At 47.9% G+C, this 18454-nt stretch overlaps 1 long non-coding RNA gene across 1 annotated transcript in view; it reads right to left on the bottom strand.

Annotated features, from left to right (window-relative positions):
• Window positions 1-3262: 3262 nt before the first annotated feature.
• LOC139835204 (uncharacterized) overlaps window positions 3263-18454 on the bottom strand; it is a 116694-nt gene continuing 101502 nt past the window's right edge. Inside the window, exon 2 of the long non-coding RNA XR_011750955.1 lies at window positions 3263-3495. This is a non-coding gene — a long non-coding RNA (uncharacterized lncRNA). The remainder of the gene's footprint in view (window positions 3496-18454) is intronic.

The raw sequence follows: 18454 nt of genomic DNA on the forward strand, positions 1-18454 counted from the left end.
GACGAACAGCATGTTGGGTGAACAAATTACAGTTGGGCAATTGACAAATAAAGAGAGCATGACCATGCACATACATATAATGATGAGTATAGTGAGATTTAATTGGGCATTATGACAAAGTACATAGACCGTCATCCAACTGCATCTATGCCTAAAAAGTCCACCTTCAGGTTATCATCCGAACCCCCTCCAGTATTAAGTTGCTAACAACAGACAATTGCATTAAGTATGGTGCGTAATGTAACTAGTGACTACATCCTTGAACATAGCACTAATGTTTTATCCCTAGTGGCAACAGCACAACACAACCTTAGAACTTTCTCATCCTTGTCCCGGTGTCAATGCAGGCATGAACCCACTATCGAGCATAAGTACTCCCTCTTGGAGTTACAAGCATCTACTTGGCCAGAGCATCTACTAGTAACGGAGAGCATGCAAGATCATAAACAACACATAAGCATAACTTTGATAATCAACATAACAAGTATTCTCTATTCATCGGATCCCAACAAACGCAACATATAGAATTACAGATAGATGATCTTGATCATGTTAGGCAGCTCACAAGATCCGACAATGATAGCACAATGGGGAGAAGACAACCATCTAGCTACTGCTATGGACCCATAGTCCAGGGGTAGACTACTCACACATCACACCGGAGGCGACCATGGCGGCGTAGAGTCCTCCGGGAGATGATTCCCCTCTCCGGCAGGGTGCCGGAGGCGATCTCCTGGATCCCCCGAGATGGGATCGGCGGCGGCGGCGTCTCTGGAAGGTTTTCCGTATCGTGGCTCTCGGTACTGGGGGTTTCGTCACGGAGACTTTTTATAGGCGGAAGGGCAGGTCAAGAGGCGGCACGGGGGCCCCACACCACAGGGCCGCGCAGCCAAGGAGGTGGATTACTCCCTCCTCATCATGGAGGCAGCGATGGCGGTGAAGATGGCGGTGAAGACGGCGGTGGAGATGGCTCCGGGGGCAATTCCCCGTCCCGGCAGGGTGCCGAAACAGAGTTCTGTCCCCCGAATTGGAGTTTCGCGATGGCGGCGGCGCCCCTGGAGTCTTTCTGGAGTTTCGTCAATTGGTACTGCGTTTTTAGGTCGAAAGGGCTTTTATAGGCGAAGAGGCGGCGCAGGGGGGCACCTGGAGGCGCCACACCCTAGGCCGGCGCGGCCTAGGCCTGGCCCGCGCCGCCATGTGGTGTGGTGGCCCCCTGGCCCCTCTCCGACTCTTCTTCGGTGTTCTGGACGCTTCCGGGAAAAATAGGAGGTTTGGCGTTGATTTCGTCCAATTCCGAGAATATTGCCCGAACAGCCTTTCTGGAACCAAAAACAGCAGAAAACAGGAACTGGCACTGTGGCATCTTGTTAATAGGTTAGTTCCGGAAAATGCATGAAAATGATATAAAGTGTGAGCAAAACATGTTGGTATTGTCATAAAACAAGCATGGAACATCGGAAATTATAGATACGTTGGAGACGTATCAGCGGTCACCGCGGGGTGGCGAGGATGCGCGCCGGCGTTGCGGAGGGCCCCCGGATGCGCGCGGTGGGGCGTCGGGGTCGCCTCGTCGGCGCGGACCAAGCGGAGGTGGTGGCGTAGTCGGGGACTCGCCGGAAGGCTGCCGGCGGCAAGCGGCTGCAAGGGAGGCGTCGGGCATCACGGTGAGGAGAAGAAACCGGAAGCAATGAAGGGGCAGAAGGTGTCCAGGAGATGCGCCATGTTACCAGGAAGTCTGTGGTGTGGTCGCCGGTGACGTAGGAGGACCACGGCGGCCGGAAATCGACGGTTTCTCGCCGGACTTGGAGACAGAAACGGCGAGCTCCCGCGCGATTGAAGTCACCCCGCTTCGATTCCTTGCGTGAGGAGGATCCTGGAGACGAGGCGCGTCGAACGGTAGCGTTGGCTTGGTGCGGGGAGGCTAGAGACGATGAAACACCGTGGAGGAGCTCACGGTGGTGCTCACAGAGAAAGAGAAAAGGAGAAGAGGGTTGGCGGCGCCGAGGGGAGGAAGAGGGGAAGGCTAGGGTTTGCTTCTGTGCGGATGGGATTTAAGAGGGGAGGGAGGAGCAGGTGAAGGTGGGCGCGGTGGTTGGCGATGGAGGACCACGGCCTCACGCCGTTCTCGTTCTCTCGTGACCTGGAAAGGGAAGACGACAGCAGTGACGGTGGCGTACCGTTTCGGTCCAGGCGGGCTGGGCCAGGCCGCAGGAGAGAGGAAAGGAGGGAGGCCAAAGAGAGAGATGGGCCACCGGGGAAGAGAGGGAGAGGGCTGCCGGCTGGGCCTTCCCAGGCCTGGCCGGTTGGGAGGTCTGCTCCCTTTTTATTTTTATTTTAAAACTGTTTTGTTTTTGTTTGTTTGTTTTCAAAACCATTTGTAAATAGATTTTAGTTGTGAAATTAAACAGAGAAAGGATGGGTATAATTTGAAATAAAAGAGGGGAGGAGTTTGAACAACAAAATAGGGTTTAATAAAAATAATTTTATTTTGTTAAAACATGGATGTGATGCATGCATGATGCCATGATGATGCACAAAATAAAAACACAAGCAAATCTACCCTGGGCCGTTACAATCGACACCACTAACAAGGAACCTCGCCCCGAGGTTCCACGTCAAGCCAAGGGGGAGTTGGTTAAACTATCGAGTCTTCTTGTACCATGTTGACAATCACCCGACCTCGAGGTGGAACCTTCTTCTGGCGAAGTGTTGATCTCCTCGACACCACTAACAAGAGTTCTTGCTCCATGCTGATCGGTCGACACCACTAACAAGAAGTCGTTGTTCCGCTATTGATGATGAGCTTCCGTCGGGTCCTCCGAAGATCGGACCTAATAGGTGAGGGGCAAAGTTCGTCCAACCCGCGTAGAGACCTAAGACTCAGAGAACTCAGATAAGAGAGAAGACTCAAAACTCGCGAAGATAAGATGAGAAAGAATAGAGGTAAGGAGAAAAATCAGATCTAATCAGAACTATCCAACGAATTTTAGAAAATAGGTTTTGACACTAGACACAACAACGTCCGTTGGCAAGGTTATCCTACAGGCTGGACTAGTGGGGTACCGTCAACCTGAGCTCTGATACCAACTTGTGAGGTACCGTCAACCTGAGCTCTGATACCAACTTGTGACGCCCCGGAACCGGTATCCTGAGGATTCCAGCGAACCCGCCGAAATCCGCACGATATCGATTCAGAGACGCCCTCCGACACGACGTGCGCGACGGATCACACACGTGATGCCAGAGGAATTAACACGAGCGGTAACATTACAACAGGATTACAATAGAGCCCACAAGATACATATATTACAACGACTCCAACGAGTCAAGATACAAATATACAATACAAAGATCCGAATCATACAGAAGATCGAATACGTCCGAGTACGGACAAGATACAAATTGGACTAAGAGTCCTGAAGATAACCAGTGGCGTCCATAACCCTGCCCAGGCCAAGCCGGAAGGGTAACCTTGCTAACGTCGTCAACTTGTACCTGTCAAAGTCGGGCCATCGGTTGCCGACAAAAGGGAGGAAGCAAAAGAGAAAGGGGAAAAGGCGAGAGTAAGTACCAAGGAACGAACTCCGGCACGTACTTAGCGAGACTAGAAATGGCTATGCTCGCCAGGCGAGTATAATATATATATCGCCGGGGGCTATATGGTAGGTTTAGCGGCAGCAATACTATAACCAATAGAGACACGCTACAACATCCGTCTAATCAGATAAGATAAGAGAGCGCACAAGGTAACAGATAAATAGTACACAAACATAACCCAGCCAATGCGATCCCCCTTCGCCAAGAGGTATTGCAAAGGCACACACACACTTTTAAAAGGGTTTTATTAGCAAATTATTAACAACAGGAAATAAGGTGTAAGTTGTTCTATGATCAAGCTATACAATTCCAAGTCGTCCATAACCGCGGACACGGCTTATCGATAAGATGTACACCCTGCAGGGGTTGCCCAAATGTAACCATAGGCATGCTCGACCCACTTACGACAGGTGGATGTCTCACAACAAGACCGTTCCCAGTTCAACAAGAAAGTCTAGGGGGGCCACCCAACTAAGCTACCCGTGACGAAGTCCGGCCGTACTCCGATACGGACTCAGAGGTTTGCGCCGGCGGCTAGGCGTGCAAACCACACGCTTCGCTAAACGTCCCGCAAGGTACAGTACAGAATATAAACACCCGAAGGCAACAGGAAGTAAACACCCGAAGGCAACAGTATATAAACATGCATGCGCCAAATAAAACCAAGGTTGTGGCCCCCTTTTCAACTGACTTGAGAAAAGGTAATGGGTGAGGGGGGGGTCCCAATAAACGTCCCCACGCATGGGTAGAGCGCTCAATCTCGGAACAGATAACAAGAACTCGGGTCCTAGGGGACATTAGCGAGTCAAAGTTCCGATGCTTTCGCAAAGGGGCTCACAGATGCCTCTGCTTACAATTTTAGTTGTTAACAATAAAGTAAAGTGTGATTATCTCCAACAAAAGATATAGCATGTGCTAACCTCCCAACAACCCAACATATCCCGGTAACAGATCGAGATAAACAACAGATCCTAAACACGCCTACGACTCGCAAAGCTGGCAAACAACAAACAATAGGTAGGGCGAGGAGGTGTATCTCGGACATATAGGTAACAGGTGGATAGGACACGTGACACAACAGAATCGCAACATAAGGATAGCAATAGATCAAAAGAGCATGTAAAAGTAAAATAGGTGAAGGGGTGGGCTCGCCTGTGAAAAGCTGCAGAAGAACTTGTCGTATCTCACAACACCACTTCGCGATCCTATCCGGGAAGAAGCAAATGCTGGAACACACATCGGATGCAAATCTTACTACTACGACAGAAGAATCGGCATGCTCATGATATGGTATGCATGCATGACATGGCAAAGATGATGTGGCGATGCAACTTATCCAATTTAATCGGAATTGGATTCCAGACAAACAAATTAAGGTTGGGGTTGCATATCTACCGGCAAATTTAAGGGTTGATTAGTGACATAGGCATGCCAAATGGGCCTGCCGAAGATAGTACCCGGGGTTTACTGGAGGCCCAATACCCGAAGAATAAGAAGATTCGGGAGCCCAAGATTTACTAAGGAAAGATAGAGTTGTAATAGGGAGTGTTGTTTGTAATCTGGCGAGATGAGTTAGAAACCGTCCCGGACTCTGTAAATTTGTATAGCACGAATCCCTCGGCTCCACCTCCTATATAAAGGGGGAGTCGAGGGACGAAGAATCAATCGAATCATTGTCTGCAAACCCTAGTTTTCATAGTCGTCGAGTACTTTTCGGCTGAAACCTTCGAGATCTACTTGCCCTCTACTTCTAACTAAACCCTAGCCTACAATCCATAGGCATTGACAAGTCAATCCCTTGTCAATTGGCGCCGTCTGTGGGAATTAGAGGCGTAAGGAGCTGATCTCGATGGCACGCTCAAGATCTTCGACATCGTCAACCGCAAGCAACACAATGGATCGAGGTAAACAGATCGCTACTGGTCTTGTCGATTTTGTTCCTCACCCACCCTCCCGTTTGGATGCATATGCGTATCTGGCGGAGCCCATGGAGATGACGTTCGGAAGGTTCCACTTTCGCGTCGAGAAGGAAGGATCGTATCGTGTCGAGATTCCGATTTCGTCGGGATCATCAGTGGCCGATTCCAATTTTTCAAGCTATGCATCGACAAACGAGTCAGGAGAAGAAGAAACCTCGGCGACACGCTACGTCAGCATCAGAGCAAGAGAGAAACTCGCCAAGATCTTCAACGACATATCGTTTGAGTCATCTGCGGACTCGTATATAAGCGATGGCTCAAGCGATGTCGACAGTCATGACTTCATCGACAAATCTCTCACAGTGGGCAAGGTCTTCATCAATCTCAACGATGATGTCACCAAACCCAACGTAGATCTGAGTACAAAGTATCATCAGATTTACGCCATTGAAGATCAAGAAGAGACATCTGAGGCTTTCGACAGTTTGGGAAATCCATACGTCGATCCCTCCAATCTGCGACAAGGCTTGGGCAACAAATACGTCGGGCCAGAGCCGCGAGATAGAGTTCAACTTTCACAAGCAGCGTGGGACAGAGCTGCGAGAGCTATGAACGGCACAGAACCAATGGCTACCACAGCCACACCAGAAGAATTGCAAGCATATCAATATAGGCTCGCACGAGCTGCCAGGGAATTGGAAAAACAGACAGCTGAGTTGAACAGGAGAAAGGAGGCAGCTTCTGCATCCAGCAGGAGAAGGGCAGATCTAAGTCGACAATCTAGAACTACGGGTGATAGCCATCGGGAGGCGCGGAACAGAGCAAGGTCAAGACTGCAACACATACCCGAAGCGGAAAGAGAACACTTGGTTCAAAACCTCGACATGTCCTTTATGTCGATAGATACAAGAGGAAACATCATCCCTAAGACACCAGAGGCTGGGTATATGGCGACACATGCTTTTATCCTTGCATCTAAACCACCTCCGGGTGACCCAAGGGAAACACTGTACAATATGGCGGTAGCAGGAGTTGGAGCTATGGGGACAGCGTTTATATCAACGCCTCCCGAAGGAGTGGCAAGGCAAAATAGTCCGCGACCCGCAGCAGCAACAGCGGCAGCACCTGAAGGGCCAAGTGGAGCAAGAGACACAGCAGCACAAGCAAGAGTCGACAGAGCGCGGCAAAGCAGAAGGGATCATCGGCAATCCCCAGAACTTAACGACGAAGATATGTGCGGCTTACCATGCTTCACGAGGAGAGTCCGAAAAACGCGAGTCCCCTCAGGATTCAAGTTACCCGATAATTTCAAGAAATTCGACGGCCTTCAAGATCCAGAGGATTGGCTAGTCGACTATCTGGAGACGGTGAAGCTGACAGGAGGAACTAGGGCAACAGCCATGCAAAGCATCCAGGTGCACCTGAGTGGTGCCGCACGATCATGGATAAAGAAACTCGCTCCAGGATCCATCGACAGCTGGGAAAGTTTCGAGGACGTGTTCGTCAAGAACTTCAGATCCACGTGCAAAAAACCCGCATCATTAGGAGTTGAGAGCGTGTCGACAAAAGCCAGATGAGCCAATGAGAAAGTACATCCAGAGGTGGAATATCATCAAAAACTCGGCAGAAAACATATCTGACGAGAGAGCAATAGATGCGTTTGTCGCAGGAGTCAGGCGTGGAGACTTTGTCGAGGATTTGGGAAGGACCAATCCAAGGACAGTATCCGCGTTAATGGAGATAGCAAATAAATGGGCAGATGGAGAAGACGCCGTCCACAACAAATGACACAGGTCGCCAGAGGAGGACCGTGGTCGAAACTATCAACCGAGGCGAAGATTTCCTCGGACGTACCAGAACTACGACGCTCCAGGACAAATTTCGGCAGGTTTTCGGACAAATACAGGAGGCAACAGAGATGATTACCAGAGAAGCAGTGAACAGCGAGGTGATAATAGGGATGATTCACGCAACAGGCAAAATAGTGGGCCGAGGTTTCCAAGACCTTTCGTGTCCCCCGAGGAAATGCTGAACGGACCGTGCCAGATGCACTTCTTCCTCGACAAGAACGGGAAAAGACAGTCGGGGCACCTGCAGAAGACTGTCGAAATTTTCAGGCAATGTTCAGATACGCAGAAAATGCTCACGCTCGAGCAGCACAGAGAAACCCTCGGGAGCCTAGGAGCGAGGTTCATCTACCCCCACCTCCCGCGATTACAGAGGACAATCGACACCAGCTAAGAATAGCGGCAGCACCTGCACCACCACCCTATGTTGATCCTAACTCCAACGGAGCAGTGTCGATGTTCCAGAAGGGAAGGCCGTCCAATAGAGCTCAAATAGTAATCTCTCGACAGGTGTTTATGGCGAGAAAATGCCTCCACCATCAGTTTAGTACCTTAATTGGTCAGGACAAGATATCGGCTTCACAATAGCAGATCATCCGCAGCAAGTTCCTCGACCAGGGCAGTCAGCACTTATTCTCGCCGGCGATTATCGCAGGATTTGATGTCTCTCGAGTGTTCATAGACGGCGGCAGCAGCTTGAACCTCATGTATGCAGATACATTGAGGAAGATGAACATATCCTTAGCAAACTTGAAACCAACAGACACAAGGTTCCACGGCATCACACCAGAGAAACCAAGTTATCCATTGGGAAAAATCAATCTCGATGTTCAATTTGGGACCCGAGAAAATTATAGAATCGAGAAGCTCGAATTTGAAGTCGTGGATTTTCCATCACAATACCACGCTCTGTTGGGACGACCAGCATATGCTAGATTTATGGCGGTACCACACTATACATACCTGTTGTGGAGGTTGCCCGGACCAAGAGGACCAATCACAGTCAAGGGAAGCTTTGCCTTAGCCGATAAGTGCGACAAGGATTTTCACAAAGTTGGCGAAACTTTCGGGATGCAAGCGAGTACTTGGCGTCAAAAAGCATGACTGATTACGACGTCTTGCCAGACGCTGGAAGGCCAAATAAAGAATCAACTTTCAACACAGAGAAAAATTCTAAGGAGGTGCGATTCACCCGACAGATCCAAAAAAGACGACATCTATCGCAAACGATATGGATATCGCATAGGAAAGCGCGCTCGTCAAGTTCCTCCGTGAGAACTGGAAAATCTTTGCATGGTGTCCAGCTGACATGCCAGGAGTACCCAGGGAACTTGCCGAGCACCACCTAAATTTGGATCCAACAGCGAAACCAATCAGACAACCTTTGCGGCGTTTTTCGGAACCAAACCGCAAAGCCATGCTTTCAGAAATAAATCGACTCGAAGAAGCTGGTTTTATCAGAGAAATATCTACAGTAAGCCACATGGGTAGCTAACCCGGTGATGGTGCCGAAGAAAAACACGACAGTCCTTCGCATGTGCGTCGACTTTACGTGTCTCAATAAACATTGTCCTAAGGATCACTTTCCCCTCCCAAGGATCGATCAAATTATCGACTCCACGGCAGGTTGCGAACGTCTTTCCTTCTTGGATGCATACTCTGGTTATAACCAGATCAGATTAAAAGAAGATGATGAAGCCAAGACAGCGTTTATTACACCTTACGGCGTGTTTTGCTACAAGACAATGCCCTTTGGTCTAAAAAATGCGGGAGCAACATATCAAAGGATGATGCAGAAGTGTTTAGCAACACAGATCGGGAAAAACGTGCAAGTATACATCGATGATGTCGTCATAACATCAAAAAAGGGGACAACATTGATCGAGGCTCTCAAAGAAACTATTGACAACCTCGACAAATTCTGCCTCAAAGCCCCGAACCCGACGAAGTGTTCTTTTGGCGTCCCAGCGGGAGAACTTCGGGGTTTCTAGTTTCGGCAAGAGGGATTGAAGCAAATCCCGACAAAATACAAGCCATAGTAACAATGAGAAAGCCAACAAAGTTGAAAGAAATACAGCAGCTAACTGGGCGAGTCGCAGCTTTGAGCAGGTTCGTCGCCAGGTTAGGAGAAAAAGCGTTACCATTTTATGCGCTGATAAAACAAGGAGATAAATTCCAGTGGAACGAAGAGGCCGACAGAGCTTTCGAGGATCTGAAGCGAAAAATCTCGACACCACCAATCCTGGTGGCTCCAAAGGAAAAGGAACCTCTCCTGCTGTATATTGCAGCCACGCCCCAAGTGGTTAGCACAGTATTAGTTGTCGAAAGAGAGGAAGAAGGGAAAATCCATGGAGTGCAGCGGCCAGTATACTTCGTGGAGCGAAGTCTTGTCACCTTCAAAACAAAGGTACCCTCGGTACCAAAAGCTAGCATATGGAGTGTTCACGACAGCACGAAAATTGCGCCACTATTTTTCGGCACACCCGATCATAGTGGTCAATGAAGCTCCCTTGTCAAATATCTTGAATAACCCGAAGCTACGGGTCGTGTCTCCCTTTGGGGAATAGAACTTTCCCCTCGGGACATCACGTATGAAAAAAGAAAAGCAATAAAGTCGCAAATACTGCCAGACTTCATCGCAGAATGGATGGAGTTGCAAAATACAGGACCTCCAGATTTATCGAGAACTTGGACCATGAACTTTGATGGGTCCAAGAGACTAGAAGGAGCTGGCGCAGGAGTAGTACTCATATCACCTGAAGGCGACAAATTGAAGTACATCCTCCGGATGACGTTCCTTAACGCATCTAACAATGAAGCAGAATATGAGGCTCTCATACACGGGATGAAGATGGCGAAAGCCTGCGGAGCAACTCGATTAAAAATCTTTGGCGACTCACAGTTGGTGGCTCAGCAAGTTATGAACCAATGTGATGCAATCAATGATAGCATGATGGCATACAAGGAGGTGTACAACGAGCTTGAGAAGTTATTCGATGGATGCGAAGTAAATCATATTAGCAGGTTGAGCAACGACGAAGCCGACGTTCTTGCAAACATCGGGTCACAGTGCCTTCCGGTCCCGCCAGGTGTATTACGGGAAGAGATAACAGAGAGATCCACTAAGCCAACAAAGTCAAAAAAGAAGGAGAAGAAACCCTCGGAGGCTGCCAAGGAAAAGCAAGAGGACGAAGAAGAGGATCAGGACTTGGTCATGGTGATACAGATACCGTGGATGCAGCCGTACATATCATACATCATGAGGAAAGAAATACCCGATGATCCAGTTGAAGCAAGGCGAGTAATTCGACGCTCCAAAGCTTTTACGGTGGTCAAGGGAGAATTGTATAAGCGAAGTATTTCAGGCGTTTTGCAAAGGTGCGTTACACCCGAAGAAGGAAGAATAATCCTGAAGGATGTACACGAAGGAATATGTGGCCACCACGCAAGTAGTCGAGCTATCGCAGCCAAGGTTTTCGGGCAGGATTCTTTGGTTGACAGCAATCGAGGACGCCAAGGACATAGTAAGAACTTGCGACGCATGTCAAAGGTTCGCCGCAAAACCTCACTCTCCAGCAGCGAGCTAGCACCAATACCATTGTCTTGGCCCTTTGCTCAATGGGGACTTGATATGGTGGGTAAGTTACACAAATCCTGGCCAGGAGGAAAGGAGTACATGCTAGTAGCCGTCGATAAGTTTACAAAGTGGATAGAAGCGAAGCCGATAAATTCACCAGATGGAGCATCCGCAGTAAAATTCGTAAAAGGCCTCGTCTTCAGATTTGGAGTGCCCCATAGCATCGTCACGTACAACGGCGATAACTTCACATCCCATGAATTCAAAGATTATTGCGAAGAGGTGGGTATCAAGCTGAACTTTGCGTCAGTTGCACATCCTCAAACCAATGGGCAAGTCGAGAAAGCCAATGGTATCATCTGCAATGGCATCAAGAAGCGCTTGTTAGGACCACTGGAAAAAGCTCGACATACCTGGCCAGAAGAACTACCAAGCGTGTTGTGGAGCATCCGAACAACACCAAACACGAACGCAGAAACTCCGTTTTCCTGGTTCACGGAGCAGACGATACCAATCGAGATAGAGCACAACTCTCCACGTGTCGCCGAATATGATGAAGAAACGTCGAGAAGAGCGCTAGAAGATGACGTCGATGCACTTGATGAAGCGCGAGATGAAGTATTATCTCGGGTAACTAAATATCAGCAGGACTTGAAAAATTACCACAGCCGACGATTGCGGCCAAGATCTTTTCAGGTGGGAGACCTAGTCCTTCGACTCACGCAAAAAAGTCATGAAAAACTCGAGTCACCGTGGCTTGGCCCTTACATCGTCACGGAAGTAATCGGAGGAGGAGCATACAGAATAAAGGACAAGAAGACAGGGGTGGAGGAGCCAAACCCCGGAACGTGGCGCAACTTAGGCGTTTTACGCCTAGAGTCAAAATATAGTCTTTGTAAAGCTTCAATGTACTGAAACGCCCGCGAGTTTTCAGACGCACTCTTTTCCTTTTTCGGGGCACCGAGTGGGGCCGGAGAAGGTTTTTAATGAGGCGGGCTCGCGGTGCTGCAATATAATAAAGATAGTGACAATATAACTTTTCTTCTTTATCGACATGACCAAAGTCTTTGCTCCGACGAATTTCAATATAGTTCATCGACAAAAGAAAAACCTTGCCTTGGTATTCAGATACCTCGTGAGTAAACAAAAATACAAAATAGTACTCAATAAAAAGCTCGGGGGATCATATTCGCCTTAAAAATATAAATGCCTTGGTTCAAAACCTCGCAAACATACAAATATAGTAAAGAGTCACCGAAACACTCGGGGGCTAAACAAACAGAGAAATATAATGATTGCTTTACAATATAGTCATGGATTACAAAGAAGAAATATCTACAAGAAGAAAATAACTAGTCTTGATTCAATATGTCATCAAGAGTAATTCTGTTTTCCTCAGGAGCGGCACCAAGAAAATCGGCATAATGGCCATCGGCAAAAAAGTCGGCATCCATCCGAAGCAGGTCCTCAATCATTTCTTCGGCTATAGGCGTAACCTTTGTGTTAATCCTGTCAATACCAACTCTCCGACGTTTTACCTTTTGATGAACCTTCTCGACAACCTGGGTAAGGTCAAGCTTCGAGTGGCAGATCTGGAGCATGATAAGAGCAAATCTAGCGCCAGCTACCAATTGAGCTTTGACAAAATCATGGATACTGTGCGCATCCTTGAACCTTTCCATCAATTCAGGAAGAGTTTTTGGTTGGACGTTCCGAGGAAACATGGAGTTGTAAACCATGGACAAGGACTTGGTACAGAAGTCAAGGAAATCGCGAGTTTGAGAGGCGCGATCTTGAAATCTGACAATTTGGCGGGTCCTCTCCGGGGTAGCCCAAAACAGAGAACCATGGTCCAGGGAAAGATTAACAAGGAGGGTTGTCCTAGCATTTACCCTCTCTTCTTCGGCAGCAGCATCAGTAAAGGCACCTATCAAAACAAAGAAGTGGAAACCTTTAAAAGACAGTAGCATGAAGACGGAAGATATCAGAGGATGAAACAGGCATACCCGACATATCTACACTGGCTTCATTCATTAATTCGAGCATGAAATTTTCTCGAATAGTCGCCTTTTCAGCCTCGGAAGCAGCAATTTCCTTAGCAGCTACGGCCTCGCGAGCTTGTTGAAGAGCAATTTTTTCGGCTTCAGATGACTTACGAGATTGCTCCATCATCACAAGTGTTTGCTTCTTCGCATACTGAAGTTGTTGCCGAAGTTCATCCAGTTCTTGCGACAAGGTATCGTCGACAGGAGCGGTATCACCAAAAGCTTTCCTCGCGCGGGAAGAAGAAGGCGAAACATTGGAAGGAGCAGAAGATGGAGTATAGTTATCAAATATCAACTGAAAAATAAACAAAACAACATCAAATAACAAGCAAAGATAGAAGTCTTCATTAATCTCTTGGAATAATTACAAGGGCATTACAGTGGAGTTAAGAAAGTACGTGTCGCCAAATGACTACTTTGGCGACAGAAGCAAAAGAAACAGAAAGAAAAACAGAGGCATGCAACTAGACCTCCGGCCTCGAGGAGCTAGGAGTTGAAGCTGGCTTGATCCCCAGATACGCCAAGATCTTCTTCGTGTTGGGCTTGGCCGCCTTGATCAGCGACCTCCATCTTGTTGCTCTATCTGGTGTCGCCAACCTTCATCCAATCAAGCGTCTGTTGGCTGTCAGCAACCAGGGCAACAGTACTCTCGATAGCAACCTTCATATTCTCCTGACGCATCTTCAATCCCAGGTCTTCCGAAGCATTAAACATCTTGGCGAGGTTAAGGAAAGTTGCGGGTTCTTCTTTCTTCGGGAAGAAATAAGGGAACAACGCTGACAATCCTGCATTAGCATTTGCCACGCCTTCACGAATTTCGCGCCCGTGAAACTCCAGAAGAGAAAGTGCGTCAAGGAGAGGATCGTTGACAGGATTATCCAGATCAAAATCCTGGTTTGTTTGGGCTGCCACACGAGACAAGACATCAGTCAACAACCAAGAAACAGGAAGTGCGATGAAATAAAAGGGATTGATAATATTACTCAGAGTACGTCGACTTTGCGACTTCAAACGCTTGAGGATTCCTTCGTCACGAGAAGCTTGTGCAGCTTTGTGCTCATCCAAGGCAGCTGTCGCATCCTCAAGTTTCTTCTGCAGTTCCTCGACACCAGCAGCTTTCGCCTTAGCTTCATCAGCTTCGACCTTGGCTTTGCTAGCAGCGAGTTCGGCTTTCTTGCGAGCCGCCTCACTTTGCTCAAGTTTTTGAGCCAGTGCGTCGGCGCGTTCGTTAGCCTCTGCAAGTTTCTCTGTCGAGATATGGAAAAAAGAGAGAAGAAAGATCAAAAAATCGCGGCAAGCAACAGGAGAGACAAATTAAGGAAAAACGACAAGTATGAAAGTCGTTACCTTCGGCTCTATTAGCATATTCACGGTACCCAATAAATTGGGAACCGATGCGGAGAAGATCCTTGATCATAGGCTGTTCAACGTGAACACAGTAAGAGAAACATCGGCAAGACAAAGAGACAAGGTGTGAAAAAATAAAATAATGAAAATGTAGATGTCGACAGACTTACATCATCTAAGAGCAGAGACGATGAACTGCCCAACTGAGGGGCAGGATCAACAATCTTTTCAACCCGTGCCCTTTTGGGTGAAGGGGCACGGGGGCTCGAAGGAGGAGTAGATGTATCAGCATTTTGTTGAGGAGGCGACGATTCCTCCCCTTCAACTGGTTTTTCTGAAATAACTAAAGTATGTGACGTGCTCGTTCGAGCAGCCACATCTAAAGTTGGTGTTTCTTCATCATCACTGTGACAAAATAGTGGCAGCATAAAAAGCAAGGCAAAATAAAATTCTTCAAATAAAAAAGGAAAAGAGCAAGGAACCTACGAGCTGATGATACTCTCGATGTATGGATCATAAGCTGCTTTTCGAGGTGCAGGGGCAGTTTCTTCGGGTTTCGAGGTCCCGGAATCTTCGGCATTGCTCCTTTTCCTTTTGCTCTTCGGAGAAACAGCAGGAGGAGGAGATTGCGCTGATGTTGTATCTTCAGAGGCAGCATCCTTCTCAGTAGATCCCGCAGATTTTCGAGAATCTGCGGGTTCATTCACAAAAGAGGGGGTCTCCTGGTTGACATCATCGACAACGGCTCTTTCTTCGACCTCTCCATCCTCAGGAAGAGGAGGAAGGGAAGCCATAGTAGGATGATTCTACAAGGAAATAGTAACAAAAGAGAATAAGTGAGATACCACTACAATAAGATACGAGGAACAGTTCAGAGCAAGATAGAACTTCGAGAAGACAAAATACCTCGGGAAGAGGATTGGAAGCACTGTATGGTTCCACTCGACAGGAGGAGGGAATAGGATCCTTCTTGCCTAATCGAGAAATTCTTCGAACCAATTTTTCCAAGTCCTTTACAGAAAGATCACCTGGAGATTCTGTTGGCGTCATTTTCACCAGAATACGTCCAAAGGGGATTTTTGCGAGCCTGAAGAGGCTGCACTCTAATCCTAAGGAAGTAGGCAGTAATTTGAACACCAGATAGCTCTTTGCCTCGAGTGTTTTGAAGATGACGGATACGAGCCATGAGCGCCTCTGTCGCCTTTTTCTCTTCTTCAGAAGCTTCGGCATCCCGAGGCAGCGACGCTGAATCACGGCACTTCCGTCAAAAGGAACTATGTTGTGCTCCACAGAATTGGCGCTTTCTTCGTGGATGTAGAGCCATTTTTGCGCCATCCTTGGACAGAATCAGGAAACTTGACGTCGAAATAATCGACATCAGTCCGAACACAGATAACAACGCCACCTATGTTATAAGTGACGTTGTGGGAGCCATTACGGCGGAGGCAGAAAATGCGCTTCCACAGAGCCCAATTGGGAGGGATTCCGAGGAAGCATTCGCAAAGTGTGATAAAAATAGAAATGTGAAGGATGGAATTGGGAGTCAACCGGTGCGATTGAATCCCATAAACGAAAAGAAGGCCGCGGAGGAAATCGTGGATTGGGGTTGAAAGGCCGCGGATCAGGTGATCAACAAAACTAACCCGATACTCCATTGGAGGCTTGGGGTAGCTTTCTTCGCTAGGAAAGCGGATGGCGTCCTCCTTCGTCATGAGGCCGAGCCTCTTCAGCGTGTTGATGTCTTGATTGGAGATTTTGGATCTCTCCCACTCAAGATCCTCGGCGGCCATCTTGGATTCCGGCGTGCTGTGGCGAGTCAGACGCGTGCGCGGTGGCATCAACGGCAGTGGGCAGAGCAATGTATGTGCGTACGGAAGATTGGAGAGAGTTGGGCGCAGGGGAAGTATTGCGAAGAGGAACAGGTAAGCGGCGCAAGCAAGGGGATGAACGGAGGTTGAAGAAGGGTTTATATAAGAATCGGGTGAAGCAGTGTGCCGTTGGATGAAGAAATCGTGTGGTGAGAATGGATCTTCTAGACACAAGGGCAAAACAGTATTTTTACTGAGATAGGCGTTACCGTACGTGCGCCAGGAAAAGCGGAGGACGTGTGTCCCCCACTTGCACGACGTGTCAACATGGTCGAAGCAATGGACCCACAGGGCAGAGAATTCACGACTATTCGAGAAGGATGAAGTAAATTTGATTAAGGGAAGTATGTCGACAAGAAAAATAAAAGAAAAGTGGCGACATAAAGAATTATTCAATACTTCGGGAGCCTTTGATCAAATACAAGTTTTTGCCCAAATGCTCGGGGGCTACTTCAGAAAAAAGTAAATTTTCGAGTATGACAAATATAGAAATTGCGGGAGCCTACAACCAAGCACAAGTCCTTGGTTGTAGCCTCGGGGGCTACTCCCATCGGGAACGCTGTTCGCGTACCCGATGAAATTACCAAAGGAAAAAATAAAAAAGCAAGAGAGTATATTTCGAGTTATAATTAACTCTACATATACTCCCATCGGGAGAGCAATATAAGTCATATTTGACTCGATAAAATGTGCCATTCCAACAGCCAGAAAAGCACTCGACAATATATTCTCAGAACGCCGAAGTTGCGATCAATTTCTGAATGCCGCAAATTTGCGAAGGTAAGACCCCAGAATCCGTTCTGCTGGGCGTGGCATCGCCAAAGACTGCGCTCTGCTACTTTTATCCGTATCAACAGATACGAAGAAAAATCCTAACGGACGCGTTAGGTACCCGATAAATTCGACTGGGACTCGACAGAATGGTAAGACCTTAAGCGGCACCTGTCGAAGTTTACACCAGTATCCCGAGATCATGTCCAGGGACGTGATTTTGAAGTAGGTTTTTGAGGATTGCCACTAGAGCAGTTAACTAGTACCTGATCCGTCAGATGAACTAGCCCCAACTACCATTATCCCTGTACAATATAGAATTTTATGTGAAGAAGTATAAAAAGTTAAAGCTTCCGAATAAAAATAAGTCAGAGATTTTCCCGACTCTACGATTCAAGCAAAATCTCGGGGCTAAGACATAGGCATGCCAAATGGGCCTGCCGAAGATAGTACCCGGGGTTTACTGGAGGCCCAATACCCGAAGAATAAGAAGATTCGGGAGCCCAAGATTTACTAAGGAAAGATAGAGTTGTAATAGGGAGTGTTGTTTGTAATCTGGCGAGATGAGTTAGAAACCGTCCCGGACTCTGTAAATTTGTATAGCACGAATCCCTCGGCTCCACCTCCTATATAAAGGGGGAGTCGAGGGACGAAGAATCAATCGAATCATTGTCTGCAAACCCTAGTTTTCATAGTCGTCGAGTACTTTTCGGCTGAAACCTTCGAGATCTACTTGCCCTCTACTTCTAACTAAACCCTAGCCTACAATCCATAGGCATTGACAAGTCAATCCCTTGTCAATTAGCATGGCATCACATGGCAGGGGTGCGCTACTTCAAAGTTAAATGGAGCGGGGAAAACCTAGTTGGATATCCAAAATACTCCACATATATGTTAGGTGAAATGCACAAACTACACGACGCGTCATGATGCGAGATGCTAACAGATGTATGGATGTCATATTCATGTTCAGCATATTTTTCTGATCAAAAATCATATAGAACACTTTTTATTTCGAGTTGTAGATTTAAAGATATGATTTTCACAAGATATAAGCGTTTTCTGCAATTTTCAGAAAAACAGGAAAAGGAAAACGGTTTTATACCGCAGGGGAAGCTAGCCACAGGGGCTGACAGATGGGCCAGGGTGCTGACGCGGCGCTGACTGGGCAGAAGGGGGCCCGGGTTGGATCTCCAGGGATGCAGGGGGCTGCTCGCAATATCTCCTGCAGAGGAGGACCGCGGGTTGATAAGGAAAAAGCTGCAGGGGTTTTCTGCAAAAGGAACAGATCCAGATCTGAGGAGGGTTTCTCACCCAGGGGAGATCTAGCCGATCTGGCTGACAGGTGGGACCGGGGGGGGACGACGTGGATGCCACGCTGGCGAAGCGTGCGGGGCGCACGGAAGGTGTTCGATGCCACGCGCGTTCCAGACAGAGGCGGTCACCGCGGGGTGGCGAGGATGCGCGCCGGCGTTGCGGAGGG

Source organism: Lolium perenne, chromosome 2 (assembly GCF_019359855.2).
Source record: "Lolium perenne isolate Kyuss_39 chromosome 2, Kyuss_2.0, whole genome shotgun sequence".
Classification (NCBI taxonomy): Eukaryota; Viridiplantae; Streptophyta; class Magnoliopsida; order Poales; family Poaceae; genus Lolium; species Lolium perenne.